Raw genomic sequence first — 22672 nt, 5'->3', positions numbered from 1 at the left:
GGATCGTACCTCTTATGATTACTTTTATACGTAAGAATATTAATACTAAATTCAAACCGTAAAACTCACTTGTAGTTTAAGAATTTAAAAAGCCCACCTGTTTTATGAGAGAAGTAATCAATTGAACATGGTTGTAAGTTGAGGTAACCAAACAGATCTCACTAAAGGTGACTATTATAGCCAGGGATCCAATTTCTAACAAAAGAAGTGCAGGATCCCTATAGTCTTCAGAACTTGTTTTAATGCTTAAGTGGCCTGAATTCGGTCAAAAATACAAAAATTCAAGTAAAACAAATAAGGAAGTATGGGAGCTCAGCTCACATAACAATTAGGCGCTGATCAGCAGAAAAATATATTTATATAATGAAATACAAAAAGGCGAATTGACTGGGTCATCAGATATTTTGAAAAAAAAAAAAAAAAAAACTGCTGGGTTTTATTCAGAATGGCATAGGAATGATGTGAAAAAAAAAAAAAAAATTGGAATTCATATTCGAATTCAGTTTTGCGTTATTTTGGTTTTACTACAAAATTTCAAGGTGTACAAACGCTTTTGGGAGCCACTGAATTAGTCATTAATATAATCACCAAAGGCTCTTCTATCTAAAGGCTACACACAGAGTCTTACAAAAAGACGAATTGACTGGGTCATCAAAAGCGGTTTGATATTGCTATATTATTAAAAGTCAGTAAAATTTTATTTGTTGCTGATAAAGTGCACCATCATTGTAGCTATTAGGCATTAATCCATTAATATGATCAGATTTTCAGTGACTGAAATTATTAGAAATTTTTATTTTACATGCATGCCATGGGCGATAAGGTCACTTTCAAAAAATCATAAAACATTTTATGGGAAAAAATACTGGATGCGGTGTCTATCCACTTGTTAAGCATTATATGGGGTACAAATGAGCCAATTTTTAGATTTAAAAAAATGGGTTTTTTGAGTAAAATCACTTCAAAAATCGCTAATTTTTGAAAATTTTCAAAATTTCAAATTTTATTTCCGAGGCTGTATGCATCCAAGGATTCTAATAAAATATATTATGAAACTATCATATAAGGGCTTTAGACTGCCATCTCCGTTTAGTAAAAAAAACTTTTTTTTCATGGAGAAAAAAAATCATGAATTCGGTAAAAATGCAGTTTTTTCGCGGCAAAAATGAATTTTTTTCTTTATCAAAAAATCTAACTAAACTTTCAAAAATGATGTCTAGAGGATATATGGGTCCTTATTTATTTTTAGAAAAAAGAATTATTCGAATAGGTTAAATACTTTTGAAATAGTGTCCATTTGAAATGGAGTGTTTTGCCGTTTTTTTCCAAAATGGCGGATTTTGTGCAGAATTTTAATAGGCTGTAACTGAAGAAAAATTTTTTTTCTTGCAAAATCCTTTTGGGATATTTCATATGTCCCTTAGTTGTAACTACTGTAATTTTTTCAAAAAAATCGGTGATGGTCATGTGACAGACCCTGCCTGATCTGAAATGGAATGGCTCTATAGTGCAATATTAAATTTCAATTATGAATTGTTGAATATCTATCGTATGACTTTAATTTGGTTATGTGATTACATTATACTATGATATAGCAGCATAACACCAGTAACTGTCCACTCACCTGCAGAGTTGACGCGTATTCCACACTGATGATGAAAATGAAGTGCGAAAGAATTGAAATGCGTGATGTGTTATATGCATTTTCGGTATGGAAGCCATTTTTTTGTTTGAGTTTCCGAATTTCATTTTAGCCCCAATTCCGTCAAAAGTGAAAACTGACAACAAATAACTGGGTTAGTAGTGTGAAAGAAGCATCAATAGAATTTTTTATGTTAAAGATGAAAATGATGAAATGCAAATGGTGTTTGTCCGCGACCGCTTTCACGGTTGATCTATCATCTCAACTCATGATTCACTCTCTCTCTCTCTCTTTGCAACAGTGAACCATTAAAAGGGTATACTCCTGCTTCTTTTTTCCCTGAATAATATTAAATAGCAGAAATATTTCCATTTTATTTAATCTATTTAAGTATGATAGCAATAATAATAGTACTAATAATTTCCATGGACTATTATTATTATCTCCGCATTCTAAGCTAATCCTAAGCCTTCCTTCCTAATGATTATTGTAAAAATATATCTTCTCAGAAAATAAATTTACATCCTTTTTTTTCTTCCTGACAAATTAATGTATTGATGTATTTGCAATAATTCACTTTTTCATTTTATTTCCTCTTCCAGATCATAATTATTAAAAAACACATTTTTATCGCATATATTTTCTTTTTTAAAAACTTGCATTTCTTCTGGTTGATTCGTTTACAATTATTGTTTTACCCTCTCAAGTTTCATTATTCATTGTCGCTCTTTAATTATTGAAAACTTATTCAATACATATTTTCTTTTTTGCTCATTTGATCACCATTTACATTTCTGCTGATTGATTCATTTACAATGATTAATATTTTTTGCCCAATTAATTGAAGCCCTTTAATTACTTTAAAATTATATATCTTCTCATTTGTATTTTATCTTTTCTCGCTATACAAAATACAATCCAGACAATTTATTCATTAACATTTATTAAGTGTTTCGTTCCCTTGCGATCATGATTATTTTAAGAATATATCCTTTCATATACAACTTTTTAATGTAGTGAGAAATAAACTTTTAGAAAATGCATATAAAAGGATATATTAGATTGCATTTTTACAATAACCGTAGTCACAAGTACGCAAAGCATTTAATAACATTAAATGCATAATTTTAATTGTATTTTTATCTATGGAGAGAAATGGAGATCTATATATGAGAGAGTAAGAAAAGGTACATTTTTCCAATAATTAGGAACATGAGAATTGAAAAATATAACATTTTAGATTTCTTCTCATATGTCCTTCTCTCACAAGAATAAAAAAAGAAAAAAATATGCATTTCCAGTAATTTATCCAATTGTTCTATATGCCTACGGTTGCTATGGAATAGGCAAAACCAGTTAAGACGAGTTTATGTGAATGAGGGAGAAATGGAAAAATTTGAAGTGTTTCATTCATTTTGTTGTTTCATTCAGTTCAATGTGATTCTGCTTAATTTAAAGACTGAACCCCATCTGCAAAAGCTGGCATCCCTGTAAGCTAATAGATGCGTTCATTTTCACTGGTAAACTGATTGTTCGCTTTTTCATCTCACCGGTGGTCTGACTGTATTTATTAGTTTATTTTTGCCTCTCGAAGATCAAAATGATTACAAAATTCTTTTACTATCGTAACCATGGCTTTTAGCTGTCGCTTAGGCCGCATAGCGCTCAAAATATACTGAGTAAAAGTCTTGAGAGGAATAATGAACTATTAGACAACACTAATGGTTTCACTTCATTTAATAAAGGAAATTTTGGTCCAGAGTTTTTGCTCTTCAATTACTTTAATTGTTGCATTTAAAATTTCAGACACAAACTAGTGATTTCACTTGATATAGTAAAGGAAATTTCTGACCAGAGTTTTTGCTCTGTAATTACTTTAGTTGTTGCATTTAAAACTTCAGTCAGCCCTGGTTTAACATTGTTTAGAAGAATTCTTTTAGTGCCTGTCCATAAATGACGTCAAACTTTTTTGCAACATTTTCGATCCCCTCCCCCCTTTGTCACAAAGTGTCACACTTCACCTTACCCCCTCCACTTTTCTTGTCACAAGTCACAATATTTTTCATAAACATATTAAAAGTTCAAGAGTAGGAGCCGGTTTTTTCTTCCCGAGTCCGCATTTCTACCAAGTCGGAGTCATGGATTCGGAATTTAACTGATTTTGGGGTTCAGGAATCAAAGTCAGAGATTGGTAAATTCCACTCCGACTCTGCAGTCGTGGTAAAAACATTTGAGATTTCATTACATTTAATTTTGATTCAGTAGTCGCTAATGTAAATTATTTTTAGAATTACTCAAAATATGCCCTTCAAACAGCTAAATCAAAAAATATATTCTGTATATCGTCACCTCAGAGTAGTAAGACATCTAATTCTAGGAATAACAGAACGATATCCTACTATTGCATTGTGACGACGGTGTGTTCTTCCTTAAGAGCTTTTAATAACAAAGTTGTATTTTTGAAGCAAATCCGTCTTTTAAGTTCGAGACAGATATTTGGCTTCAATTTAATGGTAAATAATCTAACAAAATTGCAATAATGATAATCTAATGGTAATTTTTTTTTTTGAACTGTTAAAAATTGAACAAAAAATTCTTCAAATGAATAAGTGAAATGTGGGTGAAAGTGTCCTCACCGAGATCTTTAAATCAAAAAAAGTTTGTCTCAATCAGATTATTCACTCAAAAGTTATTAGGTGTACCAGACAGAGCGACAGACATTCTTTCCCCATCTCAAATCCTATTTTCCAATTTTTACTTTTCAAAATATTGATTGGATTATTTTATTTATTTTTGACTTTTTTGTTTTTGCTTTTAGCGATACTTTCAACAATGATTGAGCCCTCTATCATGCTTTTTTTATGACTTCATTTATTGTTACGGGAATGAAGGCCAAAAAATATTTTGAAGAGCGCACACAGCCCTTGGGATACAGACAAACTTGTACCAAATTTCACAGCTATAGGAGCTAAGATTCTAGTGAGTAAAGCAAATGCTAGTTCTGCACGTTTCAAAAATAGTAGTCCCCCAGTAACATTTTGCTCATTAGCTCCAAGTTTGAATTAAGTTTAATCTAGGATTTTTTCTGACTTAATAACCCATTTCCTGTTCTAGTTAATTAAGAAAATTGAAAACAAAATTCATCTAGTGCAGTAAAGAAAAAGTTTTTTCGAATGAAATAAGGGGTGTGTGAAATCTTTTAACCTTTTAATGTGCAATTTATGTAAAAGTGTAGTTAAAAAAAAATTATGAAAAAAAAAACATTTTTCATAATTTTTTGAAAAAAGAATTTTGTGCCCCCTCCCCCCTTAGTCCGAAGTGATTTTGTGCCATATTTCAAGATTGTAGGTGCTATGGCGGTTTTCTGTGCATGAGACAGTTAGAAACCTAATTTCGCAATTTCTTAGACATTTTTTTTTATGTACAGAGATAAGGCTTAAATTTTTTTTTTCTTAGATAAATTTTCAGATGTAATTTCTTTCTATGCATTTTATAAAATGCAAACGATTAGAAAAAGCTGGTTTGTCAATCAGTTGCGCATATTCATTCACTCGGTTGATGCACGTTTTTACATTTCTACCACTTTATAAAGCTTATTCAGAACCGTAAAAGTGATTCTACTTCAAACAATAATTACATATGTCAAGAAATATGTTTTTACAGTTGTGTGCCAAATGCTACCACTTTCCAAGATGTAATGCCTTTTGGGAAATAAAATTGCTATTAAGTGCTCATTCATTGATAGTCTACCCTTTACCAATTTTTTTAAAAAAATAATTGTACTCTTGACGCGAGTGGTCTACGTTTGCTATCGCTTTAAGACAGTACAATCCACGCTTTTTCCAAATATTCCATAATGTTTTACTTCTAGAACCATAAATGCCCCCTCTAGTGTTTCAGTTCTTTTAGCTTTATATTAGTTTAACTTCCAGTTGTGGCAGTGATAAGCAAAGGGATGTAAGTGGACATTTTCAAGTTTTGAGCAAAAATCGTTTAAAATTGCGGTCCTAGGTAGACTTTCATTGAAATTTGTTTCTAAATCATGCTGTATAGCAGCACATACCAGGGCTACTAGTACTGTTTCTTGCCACAAGACAGGAGAGGTGCACCAACCATTTGTACTGGCTTTCTCCAAATTTTTAATTTTTGTACTTACATCCCTTTGCTTCTCACTACCTTTATGGTCACAATTGTGACACCATATTTAAAAACAAAGACATAAGTCAAGAAATACATTTATATATAATATGTTAATCAATATTTTAGAAGAAGATTTATTTGATTGAAATGGTTTTAGTTTCTGGAGAAAACAATCCATTAGCTAAGGCGAAACTTTCAGCTTAGAATTCGTGGCTATGCAATACACGAAAATTATTTGGAAAAAAATTCAGTTCCCTAGAATATGACTAACAATTTCTTTAAAGTTAAATTTACAAAAAGAAACATAATATCAAAAGGTAAGTACTTTATCTTCAATTGAAATCCTAAGTAATTTATTTTAGTAGCCGTACGAATTTAATGCATAGCATTTCACCAAACACAAAATAATACTTATGGGCATCTAGAAGGTCGGTTGGTTTCTGATACATTATCGTTCTGAACATTTATGCTTCTATTTCAATAAAGAAATTACCCAGAAATCGACATTTCCTCTCGAAATATCTCCATTCACAGAAAAAAATGTGTCCGACTAAATTTATGACGCGGCACAAATCGCCAGGAAGGAATGTAATGAAATAGGAGAGTTATTCCATAGTGACTTCATTTCCATAGAAACAGATTCCAGGCATTCCGAGTCGCCTTTCCGTTCGACGGATAAATTCGACAACAGTGTCATATTCCTGACATTAGAGCGTAGTATTCCTGACATTGTTTCTAACTTTCTATACTCCCCTTGTTTTCAAATTCTTGGAATAAACATGAAATTTTTTGATAAGTTTTAAAGTTATAAGGAATGAGGCATTCTTATTCACGCATAACTTTCTATGATAATTCATCCGTTGTATTCAGTTGCTTAGAGCACCTGGTTTTGGAGTAGAATTCAAATTAGCTTAATGTTTCAGATGTGTTTAAAAAAATTTAAGTTTGCTAATCGTGTTTTTAACTTTCAGACATTTTGGGGATATGAATTAATTTCTTTTGACATTGTTTACGTTCACCAAGAGTTTAGTGAAATTGTCTGTATTCTTTTATTTCGACTTTTAGCCGTTTTATTGTTTAGTTATGTCATTTCTGAATATAATTACGTAACCAACTTTTTTTGCTTCCTGAATATAAATTAACTCTTCTGAAAGCACACTAATTCAACTTTATTTCTGTTTAGTATGACAGTATCCCTGGCCATTGCAAAAATTAGACTTGTTTCATTGATAACAAATAGTTTAACTCCTAGAGTTCTATGACACTTAATTCGAATTACAGATGGCAGAACAAAGTAAAACTCCACTTCTCTCTATCTTCTTTCTGGTTTAATTTTAACATTTTCAGAAATCTCTGCTTATAGATAATAATAGAATAATCAAATAATATTGAACCATGGCGTTTAAAATCATGGCGTTGTGCTATGAGCTGATGACGGGATCCGGGGATAATAAATATTAATTTGGCCTTAAAATAGCACCAAATCATTAATTTTTTATGAAAAGTAGTCTTACACATTTTAACAAAAAAAAAAGAAAAATAAATAAATAAAATACCCCCTATAATTGAACTGTACGCAAAATCAATTTTTTTTCATGTCTAAAAAATAAAACGTTTTGATTTTTTACTGTTTCTTTTTGTGAAATCATATATTTTTATTTATGGAGGTCTGGTTGTTTTTGAAATTTTCCTCCATATTCATTAACAGATATATATATATATATATATATATATATATATATATATATATATATATATATATATATATATATATATATATATAGCAAAGTATGTAGTTTCACATACACGGGTAGCACAGAAATAAGTGTAACAACGAAGATAAACAACAATAACAACAACAATAATGAACATGGAACGTTAAAAAATAAACTAGGAACATTGAAAACAAGAATTAATGAAATCATGGGTATTAAATTGCTGCAACGTTTACGAAGAGCTGGAGCAGCTGGCATATTAAATATTCTGCAAGGTTTCTGTGCGGGTCAGTATCATACATGCAGCAAAAATTAAAAGTAAAAGTATGTGTATTTGAATTAACGAACTTATATGTGTAGCTACTTATTAGGCTTAATACAGTAAGCAGGAAAATTATAAAACGTTGTATATGCTTATTGTTTGGATAAAATGCTATAAATTTTACACGTGTAAATAGTATGCGTAAGGTTTATTAGTAATATGCTGTCATGTATTACCAACCCCCCAGATCTGACCTGCAAAATAAAAGAGAAAAATTACATACCACATGATTTCAAACATTTCGTCGACAACAATGTCTATGTCCAGGTATCCATTTGCCAGAGACTAAAAATCCGATGCCTCGCCAATCGAACAGATCGCTGGGGCAGGGCATCCAAAAAGCACCTTCCTGTTGAAAGGATTTCAGCACTCTTTATCATCAAAGTTACCCAGTTACACTGTTGCCAAATCGCAGTTGTAACAACTGCGATATATATATATATATATATATATATATATATATATATATATATATATATTATTTGGATGGACCTTGTTAAACACTTTCAAAACGGATTTTTGAACGGATCATTACTTGGTATTAAAATTGCATTAAATCATTGATTTCTTATAAAATTAGTTTTATACTTTATCGTTTTACTATACGCAAACTATAGTTCTCTTTCTTTCTTTTTCTTTTTTTTCATGTTTCAAAAACTAGAGAGAATTTTTTTTCGTGTGACCATCTATTTATTTTTATTTATAGAGGCCTAATCGTTATTGATTCCTCATCGTTTTGTATACTCATTATGTACTCATTAACAGAGAGAGATAGAAAGAGAGAGAGAAAGAGAGATTACTTGGATGACCATGTTTGTAATTTTCAAAACGGATATATTACGCTTCGAATTACTTATTATTTTACTATATGCAAATTATAGTTTTGTTTTTCATGTTTCAAAAATTCGAGGTTTTTTTGCGGAACTATTTTATTTTATTTATTTATGGAGATCTGATTGTTTTTTAAACTTTTTTCGATGTTTATTAACAGAAAAAAAAAATGAATGACCATGTTTATAACTAACTTTTAAAACGGAAGTGTTACACTATGAGCGGATGCTTAGAAGCTGGCATTAAAATCATTACTTTGTTATTAAAACGGCATTAATTTCTTAAAAAGTAGTCATACACTATATTATTTCACAATACAAAAATTATAGTTTTTTTTATTCATTTATTTATTTTTTTTGCTGTTTTTTTTTTCATGTTTGAAAAATTAGAGGGCTTTTTTAATGTGTAGTCATGTATTTTTATTTATGGAGACCTGATTGTTTTATAAACTTTCTTCAATATTCATTAACAGAAAAAGAAAAAAAAAAGGATGACCATGTTTATAACTTTCAAAACGGAAGTGTTACACAATGAGCGGATGTCGGGAAGCGGGTTACGCCTTGAACACGCGAAGGACGGATTTTTTATCGCTGACAGGAACATTTTTTGCGTCAAAAATTTCCGAGAGTTATGGCAGGCAAATCAGGTTAACAGGTGCCGTAGATTAGTGTGACTGACAAGGGCGTTTCTTCGTATGCACTATCGTTTTCATATTTACTTCCTGAGATGCGATAATTTATGACTGTGGCTCTGTGCGTAAGGCAACAACTTGATTTCTATGAATGGATGGGCGAAGGCGATATAAAAAGGAAAGTCTTTTCAAACGATTTGAATGCAAAAATAAACAAAAATAAATAAATTAATTAACAATAAAAAGTCCAATTTGCACATTTTTTGTTCATTTAAGTTGCTCTGCTACTGCTAAAGGAAGGAAAATCATTTGGTAAGATGCAGGGGCGTCTTGAACTTAAATTTTCGTGAGGGCTGAAATTCTCATATTTGCTGAATGGAACTCCAAATTTCTCCGAATGATGATAATTTTGCTGAGTAGAACTCCAAATTTTGCCGAATGGTATTATTTTGCCGAATCGTGAGACACAATTTGCCGGATAAGGGAATTTTTGATAGGTCACGAGGGACTCCCGCGATCTCCCATCGGGGAGCCCCTGATAAGGCATTAAGCTGCTTCTCTCAAATTTTTCATATTTTGGAAGTGATCTAAAATGTGATCCACCACGAATACAGCGAGGGATATACCATGTGACGGCAAATGTCACAGTTTGGAGGACCATCCACTATGTAGGTACCCTGAAGGGATTCTAAGAAGTCAAATAAAAATTATTTTAAGTGGTTTTATTCTTTTCTAAGGGCCCCCCAAAACTGCACTGCGACGGACCCTCAAATCTGTAAACCCATCACTGCATGAATAGAGGGCCGACGAGAGGCCTTGTCAGCCCCAGCTCGGAATCGGAGTTTTATAAGTTTTATCAGGGAAGGGGGTGGCGACCAAACTCTGTCTTGGCAGCCTTGCATGAATGAAAGATTAAGCAAGAGTAAAATAAGATAGAACAAAGTTTTATCGCACAAAATTTTCAGATAACTGCGGACACTTCGGGGTTTCAATGAGCCCCTTTTTCAATGCATCGAAGTGTAAGCGTTACACATTTCATTTTAGAGTCAATCGATTCTTGAAGGGGCCGTACCTTTTAGCGTAATTGCTGTATCTCAAGTAGTTTTTCAGACTCGTACAAGTAATATTACGCAGGTGAACCTCAATAGAAACGACCATTTCTAATTTCTTTTTGGCCCCAATCGCTTCTTGAGCGGCAGGCGCAATAAAACTTTGCCCTTGTTTATCCTGATAGTTAAATCTTAAGAAGCAATGAAATTATTCTCGTAAAAAATGGAATTCAGGTGGACCTGCATAAGAAAAGACATTCAATATATCTTTGGAGCCTTTCTCTAAAAAACGAGTGGCGCAATCGAACCATTTTTTCAGTGGGATTGACTGCTATGTCTCAAGAAATACTGAGATGAGGCGCACTAAAGGTGTTATCATATAATAATGGTGTCGCAATATCTTATCTCACTATGAGCTAATCAGAAAGACAAATTTAAATAGACCCAGAGTTTGTAACTATTATTTATTCAGTTAAGGGATCATATTACCTCAAAAAATAACCCAAAGGATCGAAATTTCAATTCTTTTTAATTTTAAAACTAAAAATTATATCAAACACACGAAAAAGTTCATTACTCTAGCTCAGATATTAAAATGTAAGAGGTGCTTTAAGTCATGCACGCTATGTGCTCTAATGCAAAAGCAGCACTTCAAAGTGCTTTTTCTCGTTGATCGTTCTTCTGTGTTTTCACATTCTTGAAATCCTAAGGATGTTTTTCAAAAAAAAAAAAAAAGACATTGCTTCAAAGTAATACTTTTTGCAGTCAGAATAGTTAACTTAACAAAACTGCATTGGAAAAGCATTTCATAAGTTAGTAAAGTTTAAAAACGTGATATACCTTTAGAAACAAAATTCGTTAAGAAATATTTATGACTTTTCACATAATTGATCACAAAATATTTTCAGATAAATATATAAGCAAAAGAGTGCACGGATGAGGCAATAATATGGATAAGAAAATGAGTCCATTTTAGAGGGGAGTATTGTCATCATTTATCAAAAAACATTTCTTAACTAAGTGCAGAAACAAAAAAAAGCCTTAAGGTTTAAAAAAATTTAAATTTTCTTAGTTTTTATTTAATTAAAAAAGTAACAAATGTTCACGATTTTTGAAAATAAATTATTGATTTTTAAATAAGTGTGCATGCAAGGCTTCAAAGAATTACATATTTTTCTTAAATTAAAGAAAAAAAAAACTGTTATGTCGGTAGTGGGATACTTGCATGCAGTGCACTGCGGATGCGATGTTAGTGAAATAATAAATATGCTTCCTTCATACTTTCCAGTCGATTTCAAGATCTTTTTAAAAATATTACTGATGTTTCTTGGATAGTGAAATTATTTCTTATTTTTTCAGTATGAATGATATACATTTCTCCTCTAAATTCTGTTGCACCGTCGGTTCTATAATATTTCTTTTCAAAAGATTTCAATCGAACTTATTTTCAAAAGTTTCTTGTTTTTGTATCTTTTGTTGCATATCTTATATGGTAGTTTTCAGAATCACATTAACTTTTACAATATATAATCCAGTTTTTATCCATCTCATAAAAGAAATTTGGAGTTGTTGTCAGATATTGAGTTGCTTAAAAATATGAAATTCCAGCTCCTGGAATATCTCTTTTCAGGCTCCTGATATATTTTTTTTTGACAAAAGTACTGCAGAAATTGACTACAATGCCTTGCTTTTTGTGCATTGCAAAAAGCCACGGATGTACTTTTAAACTTGGCTGTTCATAATACTGTACACGTTGAAAATTTGGTGTGACCTTACTCCATGAAATCGGTGACACCGATGCTGCCTCCAATGTTTTGGAGTAATGAAATTGATGTAACTGGTTTAAAGTAACACAGAAGGTTACACTATTGTAATGTTACCACGTTGTAACGTATCACTAATTTATGTGTAAGGTTACACCACAATTTTCTGCAAGCGCAGAGAAAGTGTTTGAAAGGATACACATTAGCAAACGTTAAGCTTTCATTAGACTTTTTACACGGTTACTCATTTTGAACTGTCAGTTGACTTGTACTTCAAATTAACTGTTCGACGATATAGCTAATCCGAACATGTTAAATGATTAGAAAAAAAAAATTCCATTTATATGTTCTAAATTGAAAGTATAAAAATAAATTATTATGTTACTATACCTGAAATTTTGCTATAACAGTTTAAAAAGAAAAGCAATTTTATACTAGAAATCTCTTATGTCTTGTTTACAGCTTTTGCCTTCCGAATTTTTTTTTCAACTATTCGTTTAATCAATATCTATCGGGCTCAATCAATTGTAAAACAATTGGAAATTTATTTCGATTACAGAGAAGACATTTTTGCACCACAAAGAGAGGAAATAACCTCCGGCTGGATTTGAACCCACAACACCAGTCTTACCAGCACATAGACAGCTCGCAAAGTAAGGAGTTTTAACCACTCGGTCGCAGAGACCAGTCCTGATTATGTTTTCAAAAGTTGATTAGCTCTGCGCCGATGCAGATTTTTGCGCATGCGTTTTGAATTCTACCTCAGTTTTTAAGGTAATTTTTATTCTCTTTGGGACTTAAGACAAACTGCCATGAAAATTTCCTTTCACAATGATCAACATTAAAAAAAATATTTTTACTAAAATAATTATTTGCGTCTGTTTAGCTCCCTAGCCATAACATAGATTTATAGCTGTTACTAGTTTGTTATTATTGAATAACTTATTCGTTAATAACACTAGTCAACCCCAAAAATGCATCTTGCTCAAAAATAGCTATTTCCGAAGTTTTTTGCCTCTCTAAACACGAAAATCACCATAAAAAGTCGAGTTTAGCTCTAATTTTCAAGTTATAGTGCCAACTTGGGTACTGAAATCTCACTAATGCTCTTTTTTTCTGGAAGATAGAAGCACTCCCTCCCCCATGGGGCTGACTGGCTTCTTAATTTAGACCCCAGGTTGGGATAGAAAATTTTACTACATAAAACCGAAATGGACTTCAAGAAATTTAAATTCTGGGAAGAGAAATGCCTAAAATCAGCCTCTTGTAGATCCACCCATTTCTGCTTTCACCCATACTCAATGCTCATTCTGCTGCGAATAATGAAGAACTTAGTGAAAGAGTGAACAAGGGCAATTTTCCGATACCTTAGAGGGAAATTTCCAAGATTTATTGAAGCTAAGATTAAGGATAAAATTTTTAACGGCCTGCAATGTGCGCAATTATGAAAATCAGTTTTTGAAAAAAAAAAAAAAAAAAATGCAGGGAGAAAAGGAAACACCCAAAAAGCCTTTAAGTGTGTATTACAGACACATTTAAGCAGCAGAGAGGATGAGAACTAAAAACAGTTGGTCAAACAATCTCTGCGGAAGTTCTGTGACCATTGACGAATGATGTGTCTCTGAAACTCTATTTTGTTTACTTCTTCCACGATATTTGGTTTCAACACTAAAGCTATGAGCAGTGAGCATGAGGAAAGGTTTCACCAAAACACACCTTTGGAACACAGATATCAAGGTCATTGGGCTGAGTCAATGCTCACCAAATGCTGCTGAATTATTATAAGAGATGGTCCTTCTTTGACGTACAAAAAGCAATTGAAAATGAAGTGTTTACAGCAAAAAGCCATAAAAACCTTTGCTTTTCGAAAGATAAGCATTGTTTAATAAAGCAGGACCTATTTAATAACATTTATTGCATAGCATGTTTTGTTTTCCATTTTAACATGACCTTTAAAACAATGTGAGGTTGCTGTGCATCTTTCTCCTGCGGGCTTTTGTGTATCTTCAAAACAAGAGCTAATACAGAAAAAAAAAAATCCACTATTATAGTCTTTTTTCTCAACCCAAAATTAGTAGAAATTGACTATTTAAAGCCAGGATGCAGACAAAAAGTTCATTTTTTTTGACTAGTGTAATTATTTCTTTCTATATTTTGTCTTATGTATCTGATTACTGTGTTATACAACTGATCATTAAAATTTACTAGTCTGCTAAGTTAATTTATACTATCACAGCTTTAATAAATTAAGCTTTAATAAACATATTAAAACTGCTCACCTTGCCTAATTTAAACAAAATTCTTAACTTTGATAATTTGCATAAATTATTAATAGGGGAGTCCGAGGCTTGTATGCGAGTGTGTGATAATTTTCCTGTTTTTGATTTGATAACTCTGAGTTTTGTCAATGACCATGTAAGTGCTGCGCTGCTGTGAGTGTGTTTTCAGTGAGATCTGCGGCGTTGTACTGGTTGAGAGGGAAAACATTGTTACGTCAAAGTACAATTTTCTGTCGGTATACTTATTTTCTTCTGAAACCTGTAATATTGGAGTGAATTCCCAAAACTTTTTGATATTGATTAGCCCATATTTCATCACAACAAATTAAGTCATATGTGAATTGTTTTATGAATCCATTCCCACGCTAGTGTAACTTGATTTCAATATGGCGAGTAGGGACAAATAGGTAAGTATTCTTTGGAAGTAAGTATGCGAAATGCGAATTCGCATATTTACCCCAGCTATATTTTTAGTCTCAAAACATTTGTGCACAAATTATGTAAGATACTATTTTAATGTAAAGTAAAACTGCATTAGTTTTACTAAGCTTGAGATTATAATTTCTTACATATACTTTTGTACAATTTTACTTTATCGCCTGCAGCCCTACATTTGCGCTGTTTCTTCAGGAAATGAGAAACTCAAACGAAAAATCGACCACAAGAAAACTCCACCAGATACAATGCTGCGTGCAGCATTACCTCAGATTTTTTACTTGACGAACATGATTCATATCTGTCAATAGAGCTCGATATCTGTAAGACAGAGGGATCCAACCTACGGCCCACGGGCCATATGTTACCTGTAAAGTTGATTCCTGAGACCCGTCGTTATGTTGAACATTAAGAATCAAAAACTATATTCTGGAGCCTTCCAAAACAACAGATCGTCTTCATTCGGTATTTCGAACGATTATTACAAATTTAAAGCTAAATAATCAGTGGTATTTCTATATTTAAAAAGAAATAACAATAATAAAAAGAAAATTAGTAACGCGTTTAAAATTTTAAACGATTTCCACTGAAAACTAATTATTATTTCTCTTTATGATTTATTTCTGAGATAATTTAATTAAAACTATTTAAATATTAACGATTTTCCAAACTAATTTATATTTTACAACAATAAATTTCACAATACTCGTCATAAACATGCTGTGTCTTTTTTCCTGGCTCTGTTATCTGTCATTGGCACAATAACACAAAAATACCATAAGAGCAATGATAGCGAATGAATATTATGTTTGCTTCAGAAAAGCCTTCATTCAAATTTTCATTATGAGTATTCAGACAATGGGTTTTAAATTTAATTATTTAGCAAGAAATGTGCATGAAATTTACTCTTATTTAACCATAACATTCTTCTGAAAGGCAAAGTTAAGGCACTTAAGTTAGACCATTTCCTATCCACTAAAAAAAAAAAAAATCATCAAAATCGGTTCACTCAGTCAGACGCAGTGAGCAAAAAAAAAAAAAAAAAAAAGTATGCATACGGTATGAACTGATAACTGCCTCCTTTTTGAAATCACTTAACAATGATACGTGATAGGAACTTTCTGACTTTGGTTTTAGCATTCTAAAAACACCCGAAAAACATTCAAATTCCGGAGGCAGCAGTCTCATCGTAGACTTATATATTATTGAGCAATCACGAATTGCTTCTTGTTTTCACTTGACCGTTAAATGATGTTATCTTTTCATATTGGACTACACTAGCAGCACTGTCAACTGGAATCCGCTTCTACTGGTCAGGCTGCGTTCATATCCTACACACATACACACAGGCCTGCGCAACACACGCCTACTAATACACATGCCTACACAACACACACACATTCGCCTACACACGCACACACTTGCTACACGCATATACACACAAACGCTTGCATACACACACAAACGCTTGAATACACACATGTTTGCACACATACACGCACATGCTTGCACACATACACACATGCTTGCACACATACACACGCAAGCTGGCACACATACACACATGCTCGCACACACACATGATACACGCATACACACACACACACACACACACACTCACTCGTGATTACGAAAAATGTAATTTAAATTCAAAATCCCAAATTTCAAATTAATTCTTTTTTTTATATAATTCTCCCCCGCACACTTGCTATTATTTTTAAACAAATGAAACTTCCTTCATTTCATTTTATGTTCCTTCTTTTAATGCGCTGAACAGAAAACTGCATTGTGAAACGCATTCAATTCTAAGGAAAAGGGATGCGTGAATTTAAACCACAGGGAGGAATTTTGTCAAGGATAACTTGTAAATGCTTTTCCTAATTAACGCATTTTCCAAAATGTGATCTCATAGGATAATTCTTTTGCATATATTTCAGCCAGTTTTATGTAAAAGCTTCTTGATGCCCGTGGTATGATTTTCACCCGCCGGTGATTTCATAGATTCCGTGGAAAGAATATTATACTTTCAACAAGATGAAAGACAGCGTGCACACGCATTAATATGTATTATGACTGGATCATCAAGACGAAAATATGAATGAACTGCTATAGATGGCAGAGCCCTAAGCAATATCGAATGAATAGCTTGTGATGGAATAATTATATCGGCATACTCATAAAGACGTTGTAACGTATACTTTTTAATCTGAAAATCTATGAGTTAAAAAATGGATTTATGCAAAATTGAGACTATGGAACTAGCTTCTTTCTTTTTAATACGGAAGATAGGCAAAGCTTTTTAATGGAAATTACTGCAAGGAAACCACACATTGCACAAGACGTGATTAGCTTTTAAGGATTTAAATTGGAAAAACTTGAGTTTCTTAGAAGCTGGTACAAAAATATTTTGTAAAGTGGAGTAGTGCAGGACAAATTGATCCTTCTGTATTTTGGTTTTGAAAATTTTTACTTTGATTATAAACAGAATTCTCTTGTAAGTGAAAAAACACGCGAATCAACGAAATTCTCGAATATTTTTTAATTTGTACCATTTTAATGTTCTACAAGTATAAAGAATCTTCTCAAGATTAAATTCACTCAAATATCCTACAATACATTTTACTATGATTACAATCATCATTCCATATTGTAAAATAAGAAGTTCCGGCCAAAACTAAACGAATCTACTTTCCCGAATTAACAACATCGACTTTTTAATATCCGGTTAATATTCTCTTAATTAGCTTAAAGTGCAAATTATGTCAAACATACCTTTTAAACTTTTACAGTTGATTTCTAAAAACATAATATACCTTTCTCACGTTGAAATAGCTACGTACAAAATAAATGAATGAACAAATAAAATAGAGGTCTCTTTTGAAAAATGCAGCTAAAACATTCTGCAAAAAATTCTTTAACCGCAAATAAATAAATGAATAAATAAATAAATAAATAGGTAAAATTAAAGGAAGACAAAAAAAAAAAAAAAAAAAAAAAAAAAACAACGCATCGAAAATAACACATTTTATTGAAAATATTTTTTTGTTTTCCTTTTTAGCCTACTTTCCCAGTAAAAGTCAGAAAAAGAAGAAAAAAGCATGAAAGAAGGCTTAATGCATCTTAAAAATATCCCGAAAAACAAAAAAAAGTCAAAAATAAATAAAATAATTAAATAAATATCGAAAAATTAAAAATTGGAAAGTAGGGTATTGAGATGGGGAAAAATGTCTGTCGGTCTGTCTGTCTGTCGGTCTGTCTGTCTGTCCCCCCCCCCTAATAACTTTTGAATGAATAGTCCGATTCGAACAAACTTTTTTTTGTTCGAAAGATCTCGGCAAGGACACTTCATTCCCATATTTCGCTTTTTGGTTTGAACTATTTTTTGTTCAATTTTGAACAGTTCAAAAAAACTTAACATTAGCTCCTACGGGAAAATTCAAGGCAATTCCGAACTGTGAGGCGAATTTGCTTCAAACAAACTTTGTAGCAAAAAGCTTTTGATGAAAAACTTGTATATAAAATATCTTTTTGATTTGAACAATTTTCTGTTCAATTTTGAACAGTTCAAATCCCTTAACATTAGCGCCTACGGGGAAACTGAAAGTCAATGTAGATTCCGTACTTGAAGGCGGATTTACTTCAAACAAATTTTGTTGGAAATAGCTCTTGACGCCGAACTCCAGACTCCGACTCCGAGAATTTAGGGGCACCTGAATCCGAATCCGACTCCTGTGCCCGACAATTAATCGGACTCCGACTCCCCGACTTCGACTATGACTTCCTAGCTTTGGCAAAAATTTATACACGGACAAATGACTGACTCCGATTCTTGGATATTCGACTCCGACTCCTTCATCCCAAAATCAGATTGACTCCGACGCTATGGTTTTAACTGTGAAATAATTATTGTTGATGTGATTTGTTTTTATTTTAACGCTAAAGTTTTTATTTAGGTATTCAGTTTTCGGTGAATAAAGTCGAAGTCATTTATGTTTCTACATAAAGATACGCGCAGACGATTTTTTTTTGACAATGAAAAGTATTCGCAACTCCAACGAACTATAGGGGGCACTGAAGTCACAGTCTAATGGCGGACGTAAAAACCAAAACAAACGCTCATGGTAACGAAGAAAATGCTAAAAGTGTTGTGATTTTTGTTCGTAGGTATGATTTTTTCGCTTTATTCTTTTTAAATTAATTTTCAAAGTCTTGTGGATATTCTGGCCCACGTAGAAAGAAATGAGAATTCAAGAAGCATTACTAAACGTCAAAGATTAATGCAAATTACGTAGTTCGTAGTTCTAAGCAGCTATTTCCACGATGTTGAATTCGATATTTATCAATTCTTGATAAAACTAAATAATAATTGTGGCCTGACAAGAATAACAATTAATGCTAAAAAATTCAATATGACATTACAAATTGTTATCGAAAGAAGATGATACTTTTTTGCCTTGCTTGGCTAGCGATTATTGTTTTCCATTTGTAGGTGAGTTATTTCTCTCGAATTCCCGAATCGGTTAATTTAAAAATTTTCTGTTTCGATTTTTCTAATTTCTGAGTTACGATTTAATTGTGTCATGTTATGCAAATCATCAACGAAATTCTCACGCGTATATGGTGGTAGTTTTCTTTTCAGTTGATTGACCATTATTTCTTTTCACTTATCGAATTCTGTAATCTTACTACCATTTTATTCCACTCATGATAAAAATTAAAAATGGTTCAACTAAAAACGCGAAATCTCGCCAAGGCTACTTTGCTCGCACTATACTAAAACTATAACCCTAAACAAATTTGGCGAAACCTTTCAGCTGAGAATAAAAGGAATAAAGTAAATTCTTTCTCGGTTATTCATTTTGTTCTACGATAATATATTCAAGAAAATATTTTGCATACTGTCCATTCCAACTAAATGCTGCTGTAAAATATGGTAAGTTTAATTAATTTAAGATTAAAAAAAACCCCATATTCTTACAAATTCATACAAATCAATAAAGTTTTTTACCTTGTATAACGTTATCCAAGTTTGTTAATCCAGAATTTTCTCTTTCACCAATTATTAAGGAAATAATGAAAACTAACATTATTTTGAGAAGCTCGAGAATACTACTAAGGGACGAATTAATTTCTGTAGCTGAAAGCAAACTAAGACACATCGATTGCGTTAATAAATACTCAGAACAAACTGCCTGTGTTTACGTCAACAGACAAACGTAGAACGCAACGTGGCAATGTTTCAGTTTCATTTGCAGTTTTGTAAATCACCGCAAGGTAGCGTATTCGAGCGCTGGAGTTCCGAATTTCTTTACGTTGACATTTTATTGTTTTTATTTATCTTGATAAGTGCATTAATTCATTTAAAAAATTATTTTTGGCAACTGGGGAAAAATAAACGATTTTTTTTGATAGGATGTATTTATTTTAATGAGCTTATTAATTTTTATTATTATTTTTTCATTTTGAAAGCTGTTGAAGAATTTTTTTTTAATGGAAAAAAGTGTATTAGCTGCTTTGTTTAAAAGTTGCTGCTATTTTATTTGTTCGTTTTGTTTTTTTTCTTTTTTTTACGCATCTAATTTTTTTAGATGAGTGAGGAATATTTTATTCCTAGAAAGTAGCTTAAAATATTGGAAAAATATGTTTGAAACAATTTGCGATTTTAGCTATTTTGAGAACATTGATCAGGTACTAGAAAGTAGTATGGGTATACGGGAAAGTAGGCTCGTCTAGTTCTAGACAGAACTTCTTGTTTTTGGTCAAAATAAAACGTCTGGGATTGGTTATTCCTCCTTTGCCTAAATTATAAACTTCAAAAAAAAAAAAAAAAAAAAAATATATATATATATATATATATATATATATATATATATATATATATATATATATATATATATATATATATATATATATATATATATATATATATATATATATATATATGTATATATATATATATAAAAATGGAGTTTGGTAAATTTGTTCCCTAAGATCTCAGAAACTACCCGGCAGATTTGGCTGAAACTTTCACCGTTTGTTCAGTTTGGTACTGGGAAGGTTTATAGACCAGTTCGAAAAAAATCCGATGGATAGTTCCCTTTTTATTCTAATTTGTCCAAATTTTCGCATAAATGCCCCAATATGACGGCGAAAAAATACGTGCACATTTTAAAATTATGTGTCCATCGAAAGCGCTTATTTTTCTGCTGAAGATGACATCTGTTAGAAAGTTCTAAGTTGTATAAAAAACGAGTTATGAGCTTTTTTTGTTCCATGTTCGAAGGCTTTTCTCAACCCTATTCATTATTTAGTGTATCATCTCAACTCCCAACAATTGTTGTATTGTTGAATATTTTTGCGTTTCGTCTGACTTTTTGAGGCTTTTCTCAAGTCAAATCTTAAAGTAACGTTTTCCCACAAGATTGGCTAAAATAAATGGATTTGGCTGATCATTTTACTTTTAAACGGAACTTATGTGATTAATGGTTTATTGTTATTATTTATGCTGATTGGACACTTGCTCACTATATCCAACCAACCAGCAGAAATATCGCCAGAATTTTTTCAGAAAGATTTCAGTAGCTGATGCATTTGGCAGTTTTTTCCACTGTCGCTGTTTTTGAGCCCAAAGACTACGTAATAATGTTTCTCAGCTTTCACCATATAAACAAAATATCGCCAATCAAAGATACTTAAAAAAAAATACTGTGTAAAATAATTCAACAACTAAATTAGGCAAATCCATAAACCGCACAAAAACTTGCATTAATTTTTCTTTTTGCACGATTTCAAACAATCGTCAAATTTTACTACTTATTTTGGAAACATTTCGGATGAAACCGTTTAGCGCCATTTTATTTTGACCAAAAGTATCTCAGCATCTGGCAACAATATTTCTATAATAAAAATTAGTAAGGAGGGGGAGTGTTATCGAAAGTGTCCCAAAATGATTCTCGCAAATTTGGTAAGATTTTAAACCGCACCAAGTGCCCACAAAAATTGAAATTTCCCAAAATAACTAAAGCAAGTGTAAGGGGAACACGGGCGACTACATTTTTTAAAACAGTTCGTACATCAATAGCCATACAGAGAAGGTTTTAGATTTAAAAAAAAGTACTAACAGATAAATCTTTTTAAACATGTAAAGTTTAATTTCATATTTGGACAATTCTTCAAATTTGTATATGCTTAAATGTCGTGCTTTCGTTTCTAATTGAATACTATTTTGTTCTTTATACTTATTGCTATTTTAGTTTAATGAGTAAGGAAGAAACTCGATTTTTACTCACGTCAAAAAGGTTTGTTTTAAATTCTTTCGCTTAAAACAGAAAACGAGGGCAAGTAACGATTGTTTCTCATAATTATTACTGACCCAGGCAACGCCGGGTATTTTTGCTAGTATATATATATAAGTTTTTCTGATCTGCACAGCTCTTGCTTTCTGATAACACTCAAGCACTCCGAATTTCCTTTTAATTCCTTTTGCCAAAAATAAAGTGCATTTTAAAACTTTAGAAGAAAAAAAAAGAATGTCAATAATCCTTATTTCACAATGAAAACCAGGGTTAAGGAGACGGATTCTGTCTGATTTTGGGGTAAAGAGTCGGAATTAAGAGTAGAAGACTTTAAAATTCCAAGTGTCTGAGTCGGCCATCTTTCCACCGAGTCTGTTTCTGCAAAAACTGTGGTGTCAGAGTTTGAATTGAAGTCAGACTGATTTTGGGGCATAGGAGCAGAGTAGAAGACCTTAAAATTATAGGAGTCGGAGTTGAGAATTGGTCATTATTTTCCATAGACTCAAAGACGCTTGGATTTATCTCATTTTGATTCAGTCATATTTATCTCTGACTTACGTCAATGTCTTT

The 22672-nt window shown here is 31.9% G+C and overlaps 2 protein-coding genes across 3 annotated transcripts in view; one reads left to right on the top strand and one right to left on the bottom strand.

The window, feature by feature from the left end:
• The window catches only part of LOC129231184 (uncharacterized), a 48333-nt gene extending 46663 nt beyond the window's left edge, over positions 1-1670 (bottom strand). Inside the window, exon 1 of the mRNA XM_054865433.1 lies at positions 1625-1670. The gene's annotated coding sequence lies outside the window, so the exon portion shown is untranslated. The remainder of the gene's footprint in view (positions 1-1624) is intronic.
• Positions 1-22672, top strand: part of LOC129231201 (uncharacterized) — a 175412-nt gene that overhangs the window by 72029 nt on the left and 80711 nt on the right. The window lies entirely within an intron of this gene.

The sequence above is a fragment of the Uloborus diversus genome, chromosome 1 (genome assembly GCF_026930045.1).
Source record: "Uloborus diversus isolate 005 chromosome 1, Udiv.v.3.1, whole genome shotgun sequence".
Taxonomy (NCBI): domain Eukaryota; kingdom Metazoa; phylum Arthropoda; class Arachnida; order Araneae; family Uloboridae; genus Uloborus; species Uloborus diversus.
The sequence above is the reverse complement of the archived record's forward strand: the minus strand, read 5'-3'. Positions and strand labels throughout refer to the sequence as shown.